The sequence below is a fragment of the Triticum dicoccoides genome, chromosome 2B (genome assembly GCF_002162155.2).
Source record: "Triticum dicoccoides isolate Atlit2015 ecotype Zavitan chromosome 2B, WEW_v2.0, whole genome shotgun sequence".
Lineage (NCBI taxonomy): Eukaryota > Viridiplantae > Streptophyta > Magnoliopsida > Poales > Poaceae > Triticum > Triticum dicoccoides.
This window is the reverse complement of record NC_041383.1, coordinates 772,853,465-772,870,775: the sequence shown is the minus strand read 5'-3', so window position 1 is coordinate 772,870,775 and position 17,311 is coordinate 772,853,465.

The following is a 17,311-nucleotide window of genomic DNA, read 5'->3' as shown; positions in this document are numbered from 1 at the left end:
CCATATTTCGCAAAAGTATGCCACATAATACACATCGATGTCAAATCAAAAGATTTTTGCACCGCTCTCGCGATGTGAGAGAGTTGGCACCGTTGTGCACACAGACCCACATGTATAAACAAATCAATCAAACCAACTACACCAGCCTCTCACTCTCCCAAACAAGTGTTTTTTTATTGCCTCAGTCCTCTCTCTCTCCCACGCAGTTTTTTTCATTGCATGAGTTAATTTGGCACCGGAGCAAAGTAGGTGATCCAGATCGGGGCACCAGGTGAGCAATGGAGGGGCATCGATGCCAAATGCATCACAAGTGAATTTGGCACATGTTTTGGCCTACATAACCCACTTTTGTACTCCCTCCGTCCCAAAATTTGTGTCTTAAATTTGTCTAAATACGGATGTATCTAGTTACATTTTAGTGTTAGATACATCCGTATCTAAACAAATGTAAGACAAGAATTTTGGGACGGAGGGAATACTACCTCGTGTTTAGTATAAAATTTTAACCATAGATTTACCTAAGAAAATGCCAATGCATGTCACTAAAAATTACACCATTTGAAATTATGTTCAAATACGAATCCAACGATATAGTTCTTAGTGACATGCATTAACATTTTGTCAGTTAAATCTATGGTCAAATTTTGATACTACAAAATTGGAAGAGTAAACCAGGACGGAGGTAGTACTTGCTCTTAGGGTAACCATAGAGTTACTGGAGTAGTCTAAGTTACTTTCCACTATGACTAGCCTAGGCTACTATAGTAGTATAGCATAAAAACGATGCAGGTGATCACATGAGAAAAAATAATAAAAACATTTCTTTCGGTGCGGTGCGTAGATGTAGTTTTGAACACTACACTTGTCATTGTAATTTGGGAAAATTATGAAAAAATTGAGCTACGTTGTGACTACCGTTTACTTATAGGAAAGAAGTTTCACCTTAATGAGTAGCTTCTCCGTGCACGAAAAGCATGTAAGGAATCCAACAACTTGATCAGATTGGGGCCGATTGATTTTACTGCTAAGATCTTCACTGTGCGCATGTACTGGGTCAAGCTTGTGGGAATCATTTTCTGGAAGACGGTCGTAAATACATCAAGAAGAAATTTAAAAATGTGAATTTCAAGAAGACGGAGAAGAAGATGAGTGTTGTACCTGAATGATTAAGGATCCAATAAAGAGTTCGGAGAATTTGGTAGACAAGTACACCAACGCTGTCAATTTCGGCGCGTCAATGACCCTGATTTTTGTTGGACCTTCTAGATCTGATACAAGCAATCTCTCAAGGAAAGGCGCATTCTCAATGACCATAACGTGGAACAACTAGAGTGATCTCTTCCCAATTGATGTCTTGTTGTGGGGCCAGCAAGACACATAAATCCATCGGAGATTCCTCGAGGCAATGTGGAGGCTAATGAACCCGTGGATCTGCTCAAGACGAAGGTACTCGAGCACAGTACAGCTGCGGAGAAGGTGCTCCATAGCCTTCTTCGAGACGACAATGTCAAAGAGGTCGAGCTGCTTGAGTTGAGGGAGAAGAAGGGCGGGCACGACATTAATCTGGGGAAGATAGCAGGAGCTGAAGCTGGCGCGGCGCAGCGTTGGTGTGAGGCGGAGCGCGGACGGCGGGAGAGTGCGACATCATCCAGCTTCAAAGCTGAGCTTCTTGAGTTGATCTAGGGCGGGGGATAAGAACCACTCATCGAACTTGGGTTGGACCTTGCAATTGGTACTGAACACGCGGATGTCAAGGCGTCTGGCTGGCCCAGGGTGCGATGAAAGGATCTTGGAGACTGCGGCTGTCACACCCTAGCTAGTCAGGCATCAGAGTGTGTGCATCATGTTTAAAATTCCATTTAATTTTGAAATGGGGAATTGTGAAACCCTCAGAATCATTTCTGAAAATGACCCAAATAAAAAATTTCTCCAAAAGGGTCCAAGAAAATGCTCATGTTGCTCTCTGAAAATATTGGACAGAGATAAAATTCAAACCAATATTTTTAAGAGCTCATAGGTATTTATTTTGGGCATTTGGATTTAATGCATAAATATTTGCTTTGGAAATATATTAGTTATATATATTAATATATGTCCAAATATTATGCCATTTATAAAGGAGCTCTGGAATAATATATCTAGCTCCTGCAAAAATTGGCATAAGGTAAATAAATGATTTAATATATTATTTAAACCAAAACAAATGTCAGAAATTAGAAAACAGAAATAAATAAAAGAGGGGAACCTTACCTGGGCCTCTTACCTGGCGCCTCCGGCCCAGCCAGCTGGCCGGCCCAGCCAGCAGGCGGCCCAGCCCGCCTCCCTCCTCTGTCGTCTTCGTCTTCGACAGAGGGAGGGGAGTGTGGCCGGCGCGCGCGCGCCACCGCGCCACGCCACCTGCTCGCCTGCCTGCCTGCCCTCCCCTCCTCGTCTCGATGCCCCGGACGACGCCACGCCCTCCCCCCTGCTCTCTCTCACTCTCCCTCGGTTCCTCCCTCCTCTCCCTCGCTCCCTCTCTCACGGCCGAACACCACCATCGCCGCCGTTCGCCATAGCAGTCGTCACCGGCCACCCCTCGCCCCTCCGCTGAGCTCAGGAGCTCCGCCTCGACCCCCTCTTCCTCCCCACCGATCCACGGGTCTCCGGAAGCCCTGCATCGCCGCCCACGTCGCCGTTCCCCTCCTCGGCCACCGGAGATCGTCGCCGTCGAATCGGGAGCTACCGGACGTCCCCGAGCCTGCTTCGACGCCCACTGCAACCGCGGTGAGCTCCGCCACCGTTTCCCCCTCTTTTCCCCCTTGTTCCCTCACCGTAGCTTCCTCCCCACCACGGCCGAACCTCCGCCGTCGCCGGGCTCGCCGTCGACGCAGCTCCGGTGACCATTTGGTCACCCCGGCGAGTCCAACAAGTCCGTAAGGACCCGTAGAGCCCCTCCAGTGCCTCAGCTTCCTCGCTTGCGAGCAGCAGCGCCGATTCCGACCGCACCCGAGCTCCGGCCGCCGCTCACGAGCTCGCCGTCGTCGATACCGGCCACCTCAGGCACGGCCACCACCACCGTTCGACGCGCGGGAGCAAGGGCTCTCCAACGAGCCCAAGCACAGCCTCGCCAGTGCTCTGTAGCGCGTTTCCGAATCGCGCCGCCGTCTCGGGCCTCGCCGGCGTCATGTCGCCGGTGGGTTTGACCTGTTTGACCTGGGGTTTGACCCCCCCAGGGTCACTGACTCGTGGGCCCCGTCGGCCAGGTGGTCAGATTAGTGCTAATCACCGCTTAATTAACCCCCCTGACACTGACAGTGGGCCCCAGCGCCACCAACCCCTAATTAGGAATAAATTAACCCTGTTAAACCCCCCCTGTCACTGACGTGTGGACCCCACACGTCAGGTTTGACCCCAGCCAGCCGCAGTTGACCACTGACGTCATGCTGACGTCATGCTGGCGCAATATTTATATTTCTGGATTTAATTTAAATCAGGAAATTCCAGAATATTATTTAAACTTCAAAAATTCATAACTTTTATTCTGTAACTCCAAATCAGACAAATTATATATGAAAAATGATCAGAAAAATCCAATCTATCCATCTGTACTATTTTCATGCATGATCAAACAAGTTAAATTGATGGTTTAAGCAGAACAAGGAAAAGCACTTTAAAAGGCCATGTTTGAGTTTGAAATTTGAATCTTTGATTCAAATTTGTTCAAACCCTTCTAGTTTTAGTTGCATTAGCCCAACACACTCATATTGCCATGTTTCATGCATGCATCATATTGTTGCACATTGTTTGGTGATGGTTGTGTATCGATGTCCTTTGCGACAGGTTCTGCCTCCGAGGAGTACCGTGATTACCCTAACGAAGAACCGTATCAGTGCATCGAACCATCAGGCAAGCAACCAACCATTTGATCATATCGATACAATCCCATGATCCCGCTCCTGCTCTCTTTTACTGCATTAAGACAACGCGTTTCAAACTGCTGTGTGCTACGGTAGTTGAACCCATTTCCTCTGCATGACCTATCATTGCCACAGTAACTAGATGAAACCTACTAGCATGTGTAGGAGTTTATTGAGCCATATGTATGTGTTGTTCCTACCTTGCTATGCCTGCTATGCTTAGAGTCGTGTCAGGTCTGGTTCATCTGGGTGATGGCTAGAGTGAAATGATTATGTCGGTAATGAGAGTGGTGTGGTGAACACGATTTGGTAAAGGTATCGATGAGAGGCCATGTAGGAGTACATGGTGGGTTGTTTCATTGAAGCCGACCTTAAGCACTGAGATCTGTATGTGTGATTTAAGAATCAGCTACTACCATGCATTTGGCCCGAAACCAATGGACCCTCTCGGCTTCTTATTCACCCTAGTTCTCCGTCCAGGAGTTGCAAGTAGTTTCTGGTGTTTGTAGCCTACTGGAGGCCGTGGACAGCGCTGACCGTAGGGGTGGGCTGTGATGCGGTAGGTACGTGGCCGGGTGTACCGAATACCCGTTAGGTATCTCAGGAACCCTGTTCACATCGTTCGGGGCCGTATGGGAAACCTCGGCCGGACTCCCTGCGGATGGAACCTGAATAGGCGATAAACCTGGACTGGAGGCTTAGGTGATTAGGTAGGTCGTGGCCGACACCCACGCTGGGCTTCCGCTTGAAGGTTGCCGAGTACATGTCGTGTAAACGACGGTAAGTGGTGAGAGCGTGTATGAAGAAGTACACCCCTGCAGGGTTATCATAACCTATTCGAATAGCCGCGTCCGCGGTAAAGGACTACTTGGTTGCCTATACAGTTCATAGACAAGTAAATGGAAGCTACTAAAAGCCTCAAGATAAGTGTGAGTGCCGAGGATGGCTCTTCCGTAGGAAGACGGAGGTGGATCCTCGGTAGTGTATTGAAGTGGTGAGTAGTGGACTCGTGTGCGCAAAACCATTTCAAGTTGGAGTATCGTAGGATAGCCTAGCCAAGAGTCAAAGCTGGCTTGCTGCAATAACTCCACCAACCCTTCTTGATACTATGCATGTATGTAGGATCTGATGTAAGTCTTGCTGAGTACCTTTGTACTCATGTTGCTATAATCTACATTTTTACAGAAGACGCTGCAACACCTTCTGATGGGTTCTATGTAGACGTTGACATCAACGAGTAGGCTAAAGACCCAGGTGGTGACCTTGAGCTTGTGAAGGACCACGTAGTATAGCTAGGCTTTCCAAGCCTCTTTTATTTTACTAGTTGTCTGTACTCAGACAATGTACTTCCACTGCTGGTTTGTATGACTGTATGACTTGAATGCTGGGTCGTGTGACCCGTACCTTGGTGTATGATATGTATGGCCCCCTGAGCCTTAAATAAAGTACTTGTGTCGTAGAGTCATGTTGTGATGCTTCGTTGTATTCGCACATATCGAGCATATTGTGTGTATGATTGAAATGCTTGGTATGTGTGGGATCTGACCATCTAGTTGTTTATCTTTAGTAGCCTCTCTTACCGGGAAATGTCTCCTAGTGTTACCGCTGAGCCATGGTAACTTGCTACTGCTCTGGAACACTTAGGCTGGCCGGCATGTGTCCTTCTTCGTTCCTGTGTCTGTCCCTTCGGGGAAATGTCACGCTTTGAGTACCGGAGTCCTGTTAGCCCGCTACAGCCCGGTTTACCGGAGTCCTGCTAGCCCAGTGCTACAACCCGGACCCACTTGCTGATGACCGACACGTTCGAAGCTGGGTCATGGATGCCTGTCCCTGTAAGTCTGTGCCACTTTGGGTTTACGACTAGTCATGTCAGCCCGGGCTCCTTATCATATGGATGCTAGCGACACTATCATATACGTGAGCCAAAAGGCGCAAACGGTCCCGGGCAAAGGTAAGGCGACACCCGTGGGGATACCGTGCGTGAGGCCGCAAAGTGATATGAGGTGTTACCGGCTAGATCGATGTGACATCGAGTCGGGGTCCTGACAGCGTTGGCATCAGAGTCGGACTGCCTGTAGGTTCTCCAAGCCAAACTGGTCGATGTTGAGTCTAGAAATTCTTTAGTTATATGTAGGGGAATTGTTTGTGGGTTGGAACGTAAGGCTCTTTTTACTCCTTTATCTTATGACATTCTGATCTGAGTCAGTCCATTCTTCCACCGGGGGTTAAGGAATTAGGACCTATTCTCTCTATCAGGATCACGTGTTACTAATCAGTAGTACCTTATAAGTTTGATGGATACAAGCCTAGTTCAGTTCTACTACCACATTATGTTGTTAGAATGGATTCAGAACTTTGATATGATGATGTTGAGGGTGTACGAAATCCTTTGCCAAATGTCTCAAAATCCTTCTTGAGCATTTACAGCTGTTATGCTGCCGAAATTTTGCTAGAAATTCTAATGCCCTTGCATTATGATTGTGCTTTCAGATGGCCACTCGCGACCTCAATCAAGTGGTTCGCCTGACTCGATGCCTAGATGTACCCGGCCATACTGCCAAGTTGGTCAGGGTAATGACTGAGGCTGGATACCGTTGGTATCCTGAGTACACGGTCGAAGAGCAATTTCGGGACTTCAATCAAAGCCAGTATCTCTGCACTGTCAGGATATTTCCATCTTATCCTGGATCCACCGAGCCCCTTCACTGCTCCTATGGACTCGGGGTTACTATTGAGATGGCTGTGCAGGACGCCGCCTACTCTATGATGACCATTATGCGAGTCAGATCTGGTCTATTTCGGGACTCTGATTTCCGGTATATGCCAGGATCACTTCCGGGAGCACAAGGGTATCTCCAGGCTATCTATGCTGACCCCACCCAGGAGGATTCACGGACTCGCACTACTGCTGAGATGCTCGAGGATAAGGACCGTGAAAATCGGGCCTTGAGGTTAGAGCTCTTCAATACCCGTGCTGACCACTGGGCCACATTGACTCGGTTTGCACCGGCGGTGCAAGCTGGATTTTCAGATATGCGCGATCTCTATCCTGTGAGATCTGCTCTGCCAGACGTGATGGGTTGGCGTGATGTAGGAGGCATCACCCCACCTCGTGGTCCCCGCAGGCCACCGTCTGTTGGTCCAAGACCTCATCCTAGCCCCTATGGTCCACAAGCTCCGCGAGATCGTCTGTTTCCGGATGATCATGTTGAGCTTCCAGGCTATGGAGGTGACTTCTACGAGGACTACTACGGATCGGTCTGAGTTAGTGGTTGTATCACTAGTTCGCACTAGCCGTGTCGTCTATCGTCCCGCGTGACTCGTGGGATATGACCTAGTTTGTACTCTTTCCGGAGGTGTAGAAAAATAATGTATAGGAGCTTGGGATGCCTTCGATGAGATGTAATCCTTTTCTCACCGTAATAGTACTTTGTTTGGTCTTGTACTAAACCCTGTATGGTGTGTATGACGATGGAATAAAAGAAGCAGTTTCTGTATCTACCATGTCATATGGATGATCATCTTGCATTTCGAGTTATTCCTTACATTTTATATCCTATGTCGGAATTTTATCATCCTGACTAAATCATTGTCTTGTTTACCTAGGATGGTCAACACGCGCACTAACCCTGCTCCACAAGAGCAGGCCGAAGGCAGTGAAGTCAGGGATGCAAATCTGCCTCATCCTCCTTCACTAGCCGAGGTTATGATAGAAGCTGAGAGAAACAAGCGGGAGACCAACCGTTTGTTGGAGCGTATTGAACAGAACACGGCACACCATCAGAGGACTAACGTGGTGTCACTCAGTGATTTTATCAAATTACATCCACCCACGTTCCACCACTCCGTCGAGCCTCTCGACGCTGATGACTGGCTTCGCAGTGTCGCTCACAAACTGCGTTCCGCACTGGTAGCGGAGGCTGACAAGGTCACCTTTGCTGCATATCATCTTGAAGGCCCCGCCAGTCTATGGTGGGAGAATTATGGAGCTATGTGCCCAGCGGGCCATGTCACCACTTGGGCTGAATTCAGCGAGGCTTTCCGTGAACATCACATTCCGGAGGGTCTCATGGACCGTAAACGTGAAGAATTTTGCAATTTCACCCAAGGCCGACTCTCTGTGGATGTTTACAGCAGGGAGTTTGGTAACCTCGCACGGTATGCAACTGAGGAAGTGTCTACTGATGCCAAGAAGCAAGCAAAGTTCCGTAAGGGCCTTAGTCCTGAGCTTCGCCGCGACCTCCGTCTGCATGAGTGCACATCTTTTCAGAAACTTGTTAACAAAGCCATCAGTGCTGAAACTGGTCAGACTGACTATGACGCAACACGCAAGCATGGCCGTGACATGGGTTCCTCATCCGGTGCTGGTCCTCAGAAGCGCCGCGTGTGGGTACCCAACACCGCCCTGCCACCCAGGTTCACACCGAGGCCATCTTTCCAGGCGCCTCGCCCTGTTCAACAGTCTGCACCAGCCAAGCCCTATGGTGGTCCAACCAACAATGCTCCTCCACGTACCAGTTCCGTGACTTGTTTCAAGTGTGGGGAATCTGGCCACTATATGCGTGAGTGTCCCCAGACCAACCCCAACCAGTCTGCTAAAGCTGTTGGCCGTGGCAAGCCGACAGGGAAAGTGTTCCACGCCAAGCCGGCCACCGCCACACGTGGCCATGTCAACGGTATCTCTGCCGAAGAAGCTCAAGAGGATCCCAACGTCGTTCTCGGTACGCTTCTTGTTAATTGCCACCTGGCATCTGTTCTTTTCAATACATGAGCCTCTCATTCATTTATATCCGAAAATTATGCTCGTTTGCATAACGTTGCATTCTGTGACATGCCATCCACTATGGAAATTTCTACTCCTGGTTCTAGATGGCAGACCTCTAGGGTAAGTTATGGAAATGAAATCCAAGTCGACAGACTTGTTTTCCTCGCGTCCTTGATAGCCCTTAAATCTTCAGATATTAATATCATTCTGGGTATGGACTGGATGTCGGCTCATCAAGCCAAAATTGATTGTTTCTCTAGGACTGTTCAACTCACCCATCCTTCGGGGAAGATAGTCAATGTCTTGAACCGAATAGCAAAGCGACAATTATATTCTCTTAACGCCAGCCCTTTGCCAGACCTTGAGGACATTCCGGTAGTCCGTGACTTCCCGGATGTCTTTCCAGAGGAATTGCCAGGTGTTCCACCTGACAGGGATGTTGAGTTCGTAATAGACCTCATTCCAGGAACCGTTCCGATTGCTAGAAGACCTTATAAGATGGCACCACTAGAGCTAGCCGAGCTTAAGAAACAACTCGATGAGTCCTTGAAAAAGGGTTTCATCCGACCTAGCTCATCTCCGTGGGCTTGCCCCGTCCTATTCGTCAAGAAGAAGGATGGTACGGACCGGATGGTTGTAGATTACCGACCTGTCAATTTGGTCACAATCAAGAACAAATATCCAGTTCCCAGGATCAACGACCTGTATGATCAGCTCGCTGGATCCTCAGTCTTCTCCAAGATGGATTTGAGGTTGGGCTACCATCAAATCAAAATCAGAAACGGGGACATTCCTAAAACGGCCTTTGTTACTCGTTATGGCCAATACGAGTACACCGTCATGTCCTTCGGGTTAACCAACGCTCCAGCCACTTTTTCTCGGTTAATGAACTCAATCTTCATGGAGTATTTGGATAAATTCGTCGTAGTTTATCTCGATGATATACTCATCTACTCCAAGAACGAGGAAGAACATGCCGAACATCTAAGGCTAGTGTTGAAGAAACTTCGAGAGCATCGCCTTTATGCCAAATTTTCTAAATGTGAATTCTGGTTGTCAGAAGTGACCTATCTGGGTCATGTAATATCTGGTAAAGGTATTGCTGTTAACCCTGAGCGAGTTCAAGCCGTCCTTAATTGGACTCCACCTGAATCGGTCAAGCAAGTTCGGAGTTTTCTGGGCTTAGCGAGCTATTGTCGTCGCTTTGTCGAGAACTTCTCCAAAGTTGCCAAACCTCTAACCGAACTCCTCAAGAAAGATAAGAAGTTCGAATGGACTCCACAATGTGAGCACAGCTTTCAGGAACTGAAAAGACGCCTGACTTCTGCTCCCGTACTGGTACCGCCAGACTTCTCCAAGGACTTTGTTATCTACTGCGACGCCTCGTGACAAGGGCTAGGTTGCATTCTCATGCAAGATCGACACGTAATTGCCTACGCTTCACGGCAATTGCACCCACATGAGGAGAATTATCCTACTCATGATCTAGAGCTTGCAGCCGTAGTCTATGCACTTAAGACCTGGCGACATTACCTTCTCGGTAACCGTTGCGAAATATTCACTGATCACTAAAGTCTGAAGTACATTTTCACCCAACCGGATCTGAATCTCAGGCAAAGACGTTAGGTTGAATTGATCACAGACTTCGACTTAGGAATAACCTACACCCCAGGGAAAGCCAACGTCATGGCTGATGCACTAAGTCGTAAATCTTATTGTAACAATCTGATGTTACAACAAAGTCAACCGCTTCTCCATGAGGAATTTCGGAAGCTTAACCTTCACATTGTTCCTCAAGGTTTTCTTTCCACCTTGGTGGCAAAACCTACCCTTACGGATCAGATTATCAAAGCACAGAAGGTAGATCCGGGAATCTCCCGCATCAAGAGAAACATTCAGAAAGGAATTGCGAATTGCTTCTCCATTAATGATCAAGGGGTCGTATACTTCGGGGATCGACTAGTGGTTCCCAAAGTGCGCAACCTGAGGCGATTGATCCTTAAAGAAGCTCATGAATCTCCTCTCACCATTCATCCCGGTAGTACTAAGATGTATCAGGACCTACGCCAGAGGTTCTGGTGGACTAGGATGAAGAGAGAAATTGCTCAGTATATTGCTAATTGCGACGTCTGTCGCCGTGTAAAAGCAGAGCATCAACGGCCTGCTAGCACCCTTCAACCCTTAGCTATTCCTGAATGGAAATGGGATAAAATTGGTATGGATTTCATTACCGGTTTTCCCAGGACCAGGAGAGGGAATAATGCTATCTTCGTCGTTGTCGATCGTCTCTCCAAAGTAGCCCATTTCCTACCTGTTTGTGAGAGTATAACCGCTAGTCAGTTGGCAGACTTATACATCTCCCGTATAGTGTCTCTCCATGGTGTTCCTTTGGAAATTAACTCGGATCGAGGAAGTCTTTTCACCTCTCGATTTTGGGAAAGTTTCCAAAATGCTATGGGAACCCGTCTCTCCTTTAGCACCGCTTTCCACCCTCAGTCGAGTGGTCAAGTGGAACGCGTCAACCCGATTCTAGAAGACATGCTTCGAGCCTCTGTTATCTCATTCAGAATGGACTGGGAGAAGTGCCTTCCATTTGCCGAATTCGCTTACAACAACAGCTATCAATCTAGCTTGGGTAAAGCCCCTTTTGAAGTTCTCTATGGACGACGGTGTCGAACACCCCTTAACTGGTCAGAGACCGGGGAAAGACAATTCTTTGGCCCGGATATGATTCAGGAAGCAGAAGAACAAGTTCGCATCATTCGTGAAAAGTTGAAAACAGCCCAATCTCGTCAAAAGAGTCAATATGACCGAAAACATAAGGCTATGACTTTCGAGGTTGACGAGAAGGCTTATCTTCGGGTCACCCCTCTGAAGGGAACCCATCGTTTCGGTATCAAAGGCAAATTGGATCCTCGTTACATTGGACCTTTTCGCATTCTCGCCAAACGAGGAGAAGTTGCCTACCAGTTGGAACTACCTCCACACCTCTCCAGAGTCCACGATGTCTTCCATGTTTCTCAACTCAGGCGTTGCTTCTCGGATCCTATCCATGAAGTGGACCACGAAACGCTTGATCTCCAAGATAATCTTACATATCGAGAGTACCCCATTCGTATCCTCGATCAGGCCGAACGTACCACCCGACGTCATAATATCAAGTTTCTCAAAGTTCAATGGTCGCACCATTCTGAGGATGAAGCAACTTGGGAAAGGGAGGATCGTCTTCGACTTGAGTATCCCGCCTTCTTCCTGGAGGAACCCAAATCTCGGGACGAGATTCTTTTGAGTGGGGGTGAGTTGTCACACCCTAGCTAGTCATGCATCAGAGTGTGTGCATCATGTTTAAAATTCCATTTAATTTTGAAATGGGGAATTGTGAAACCCTCAGAATCATTTCTGAAAATGACCCAAATAAAAAATTTCTCCAAAAGGGTCCAAGAAAATGCTCATGTTGCTCTCTGAAAATATTGGACAGAGATAAAATTCAAACCAATATTTTTAAGAGCTCATAGGTATTTATTTTGGGCATTTGGATTTAATGCATAAATATTTGCTTTGGAAATATATTAGTTATATATATTAATATATGTCCAAATATTATGCCATTTATAAAGGAGCTCTGGAATAATATATCTAGCTCCTGCAAAAATTGGCATAAGGTAAATAAATGATTTAATATATTATTTAAATCAAAACAAATGTCAGAAATTAGAAAACAGAAATAAATAAAAGAGGGGAACCTTACGTGGGCCTCTTACCTGGCGCCTCCGGCCCAGCCAGCTGGCCGGCCCAGCCAGCAGGCGGCCCAGCCCGCCTCCCTCCTCTGTCGTCTTCGTCTTCGACAGAGGGAGGGGAGTGTGGCCGGCGCGCCTGCGCGCCACCGCGCCACGCCACCTGCTCGCCTGCCTGCCTGCCCTCCCCTCCTCGTCTCGATGCCCCGGACGACGCCACGCCCTCCCCCCTGCTCTCTCTCACTCTCCCTCGGTTCCTCCCTCCTCTCCCTCGCTCCCTCTCTCACGGCCGAACACCACCATCGCCGCCGTTCACCATAGCAGTCGTCACCGGCCACCCCTCGCCCCTCCGCTGAGCTCAGGAGCTCCGTCTCGACCCCCTCTTCCTCCCCACCGATCCACGGGTCTCCGGAAGCCCTGCATCGCCGCCCACGTCGCCGTTCCCCTCCTCGGCCACCGGAGATCGTCGCCGTCGAATCGGGAGCTACCGGACGTCCCCGAGCCCGCTTCGACGCCCACTGCAACCGCGGTGAGCTCCGCCACCGTTTCCCCCTCTTTTCCCCCTCGTTCCCTCACCGTAGCTTCCTCCCCACCACGGCCGAACCTCCGCCGTCGCCGGGCTCGCCGTCGACACAGCTCCGGTGACCATTTGGTCACCCCGGCGAGTCCAACAAGTCCGTAAGGACCCGTAGAGCCCCTCCAGTGCCTCAGCTTCCTCGCTTGCGAGCAGTAGCGCCGATTCCGACCGCACCCGAGCTCCGGCCGCCGCTCACGAGCTCGCCGTCGTCGATATCGGCCACCTCAGGCACGGCCACCACCACCGTTCGACGCGCGGGAGCAAGGGCTCTCCAACGAGCCCAAGCACAGCCTCGCCCGTGCTCTGTAGCGCGTTTCCGAATCGCGCCGCCGTCTCGGGCAGGTGGTCAGATTAGTGCTAATCACCGCTTAATTAACCCTCCTGACACTGACAGTGGGCCCCAGCGCCACTAACCCCTAATTAGGAATAAATTAACCCTGTTAAACCCCCCTGTCACTGACGTGTGGACCCCACACGTCAGGTTTGACCCCAGCCAGCCGCAGTTGACCACTGACGTCATGCTGACGTCATGCTGGCGCAATATTTATATTTCTGGATTTAATTTAAATCAGGAAATTCCAGAATATTATTTAAACTTCAAAAATTCATAACTTTTATTCTGTAACTCCAAATCAGACAAATTATATATGAAAAATGATCCGAAAAATCCAATCTATCCATCTGTACTATTTTCATGCATGATCAAACAAGTTAAATTGATGGTTTAAGCAGAACAAGGAAAAGCACTTTAAAAGGCCATGTTTGAGTTTGAAATTTGAATCTTTGATTCAAATTTGTTCAAACCCTTCTGGTTTTAGTTGCATTAGCCCAACACACTCATATTGCCATGTTTCATGCATGCATCATATTGTTGCACATTGTTTGGTGATGGTTGTGTATCGATGTCCTTTGCGACAGGTTCTGCCTCCGAGGAGTACCGTGATTACCCTAACGAAGAACCGTATCAGTGCATCGAACCATCAGGCAAGCAACCAACCATTTGATCATATCGATACAATCCCATGATCCCGCTCCTGCTCTCTTTTACTGCATTAAGACAACGCGTTTCAAACTGCTATGTGCTACGGTAGTTGAACCCATTTCCTCTGCATGACCTGTCATTGCCACAGTAACTAGATGAAACCCACTAGCATGTGTAGGAGTTGATTGAGCCATATGTATGTGTTGTTCCTACCTTGCTATGCCTGCTACGCTTAGAGTCGTGTCAGGTCTGGTTCATCTGGGTGATGGCTAGAGTGAAATGATTATGTCGGTAATGAGAGTGGTGTGGTGAACATGATTTGGTAAAGGTATCGATGAGAGGCCATGTAGGAGTACATGGTGGGTTGTTTCATTGAAGCCGACCTTAAGCACTGAGATCTATATGTGTGATTTAAGAATCAGCTACTACCATGCATTGGGCCCGAAACCAATGGACCCTCTCGGCTTCTTATTCACCCTAGTTCTCCGTCCAGGAGTTGCAAGTAGTTTCTGGTGTTTGTAGCCTACTGGAGGCCGTGGACAGCGCTGACCGTAGGGGTGGGCTGTGATGCGGTAGGTACGTGGCCGGGTGTACCGAATACCCGTTAGGTATCTCGGGAACCCTGTTCACATCGTTCAGGGCCGTATGGGAAACCTCGGCCGGACTCCCTGCGGATGGAACCTGAATAGGCGATAAACCTGGACTGGAGGCTTAGGTGATTAGGTAGGTCGTGGCCGACACCCACGTTGGGCTTCCGCTTGAAGGTTGCCGAGTACATGTCGTGTAAACGACGGTAAGTGGTGAGAGCGTGTATGAAGAAGTACACCCCTGCAGGGTTATCATAACCTATTCGAATAGCCGCGTCCGCGGTAAAGGACTACTTGGTTGCCTATACAGTTCATAGACAAGTAAATGGAAGCTACTAAAAGCCTCAAGATAAGTGTGAGTGCCGAGGATGGCTCTTCCGTAGGAAGACGGAGGTGGATCCTCGGTAGTGTATTGAAGTGGTGAGTAGTGGACTCGTGTGCGCGAAACCATTTCAAGTTGGAGTATCGTACGATAGCCTAGCCAAGAGTCAAAGCTGGCTTGCTGCAATAACTCCACCAACCCTTCTTGATACTATGCATGTATGTAGGATCTGATGTAAGTCTTGCTGAGTACCTTTGTACTCATGTTGCTATAATCTACATTTTTACAGAAGACGCTGCAACCCCTTCTGATGGGTTCTATGTAGACGTTGACATCAACGAGTAGGCTAAAGACCCAGGTGGTGACCCTGAGCTTGTGAAGGACCACGTAGTATAGCTAGGCTTTCCAAGCCTCTTTTATTTTACTAGTTGTCTGTACTCAGACAATGTACTTCCGCTGCTGGTTTGTATGACTGTATGACTTGAATGCTGGGTCGTGTGACCCGTACCTTGGTGTATGATATGTATGGCCCCCTGAGCCTTAAATAAAGTACTTGTGTCGTAGAGTCATGTTGTGATGCTTCGTTGTATTCGCACATATCGAGCATATTGTGTGTATGATTGAAATGCTTGGTATGTGTGGGATCTGACCATCTAGTTGTTTATCTTTAGTAGCCTCTCTTACCGGGAAATGTCTCCTAGTGTTACCGCTGAGCCATGGTAGCTTGCTACTGCTCTGGAACACTTAGGCTGGCCGGCATGTGTCCTTCTTCGTTCTTGTGTCTGTCCCTTCGGGGAAATGTCACGCTTTGAGTACCGGAGTCCTGTTAGCCCGCTACAGCCCGGTTTACCGGAGTCTTGCTAGCCCAGTGCTACAGCCCGGACCCACTTGCTGATGACCGACACGTTCAAAGCTGGGTCATGGATGCCTGTCCCTGTAAGTCTGTGCCACTTTGGGTTTACGACTAGTCATGTCAGCCCGGGCTCCTTATCATATGAATGCTAGCGACACTATCATATACGTGAGCCAAAAGGCGCAAACGGTCCCGGGCAAAGGTAAGGCGACACCCGTGGGGATACCGTGCGTGAGGCCGCAAAGTGATATGAGGTGTTACCGGCTAGATCGATGTGACATCGAGTCGGGGTCCTGACAGCGGCCATGCGTTTGCAATCCTCGTCGTAGAGGCAGCTATCGACGGTGAGGTTGAGGGGGAAGCAGCGCTAGAGGGGGCGCCACCCCGGGAGAGCAGGGCGGTTCGCAAGGCAGATTTGGTGGGGAGGAGGCCGATGATGACGAGCAACATGTCGTCGGGGAGGCTGCTGATGAAGTCCAGGCTCACCAGATGCGGTTTTGGCTTGAGCTGCCTCCGCTTGTTGGCTGCCTCGTCGTCCATCTCAACCGGCAGCGACGCTGGTGTACACATGTGCTGGTGTGTGTTGTGTGCTGGGTGTGCGCGAGTGCGTCCTTCTGTGCATGCTTCCGGGCAGTGGTGAATTCTGCGCGAGTGCGTCCTTCGCGTGCAAGAAGTGTGTCCTCAATGCGCCCTCAATTTACTAGCGTGCGGGGTGCTACCCCGAGTGGTTTCAACTTTGTATACTTCACCGTGTGTCAGATGGGCCTCTAGTTTACTTATTTTCACCCACTGCCACATGGGCCAGCACACGAAGATACAACGAGCTGACAAGGCAGCATGTGGATTGGTTGACCGGTCAACTAAACAATATACGGAGGTATACGCTGACACAGTGAGCGTATAATTAATCCGTCAGTATAGAGAGTTTGAGTGAGAGAGGAGGCCCGTGAGAGATAGCAGAGAGAGAAAAGAGCTACTCCCTCCGGTCGATAATGTAGTTCCGACATTTTTTTAAGTCAAACTTTTGAAACTTTGACCAAGTTTATAAAGAAATTACTCATATCTACAATACCAAAGATAAATGATAGTATGAAGTAAGTACATGTTGTGATGAATCTAATGATCGTTCCAGATGTAAATGTTTTTCTCCATATATACCTGGTCAAACTTTTCTGAGGTTTGACTTTTCAAAACATCCATATGCTTATGGACGTGATAGAGTCCCTAGAGAGAGAGAGAGTGAAAAAAGTGTGTGTGCGTGTGTGAAAGAGACATGGACAACACACCATAAAAGTAGAGAAAAAGCGTGCGTGTCTTATGCAAACATATCACACATGCATCTTCGACAATGGAGGCAAGGTGAGGAGATAGTGTGTGATTGTTTGGAACCGAGAGAGCAAGACCCCTAGCACGTGGCCAAGAGGGGTCTGACAAACAAGGGAGATAGGTCGAGAGAGACGTATGGAGAAAATGCAGACATGGGGAGGATAGAGTGTATGTTTGTCATAGAGAGATCCCCTGGAGATCGTGATGGGACTACATGGGTGGGAGATTGAGTGACAAGGTGTGTGCACGATAGAAGATGCCCTGAGAGA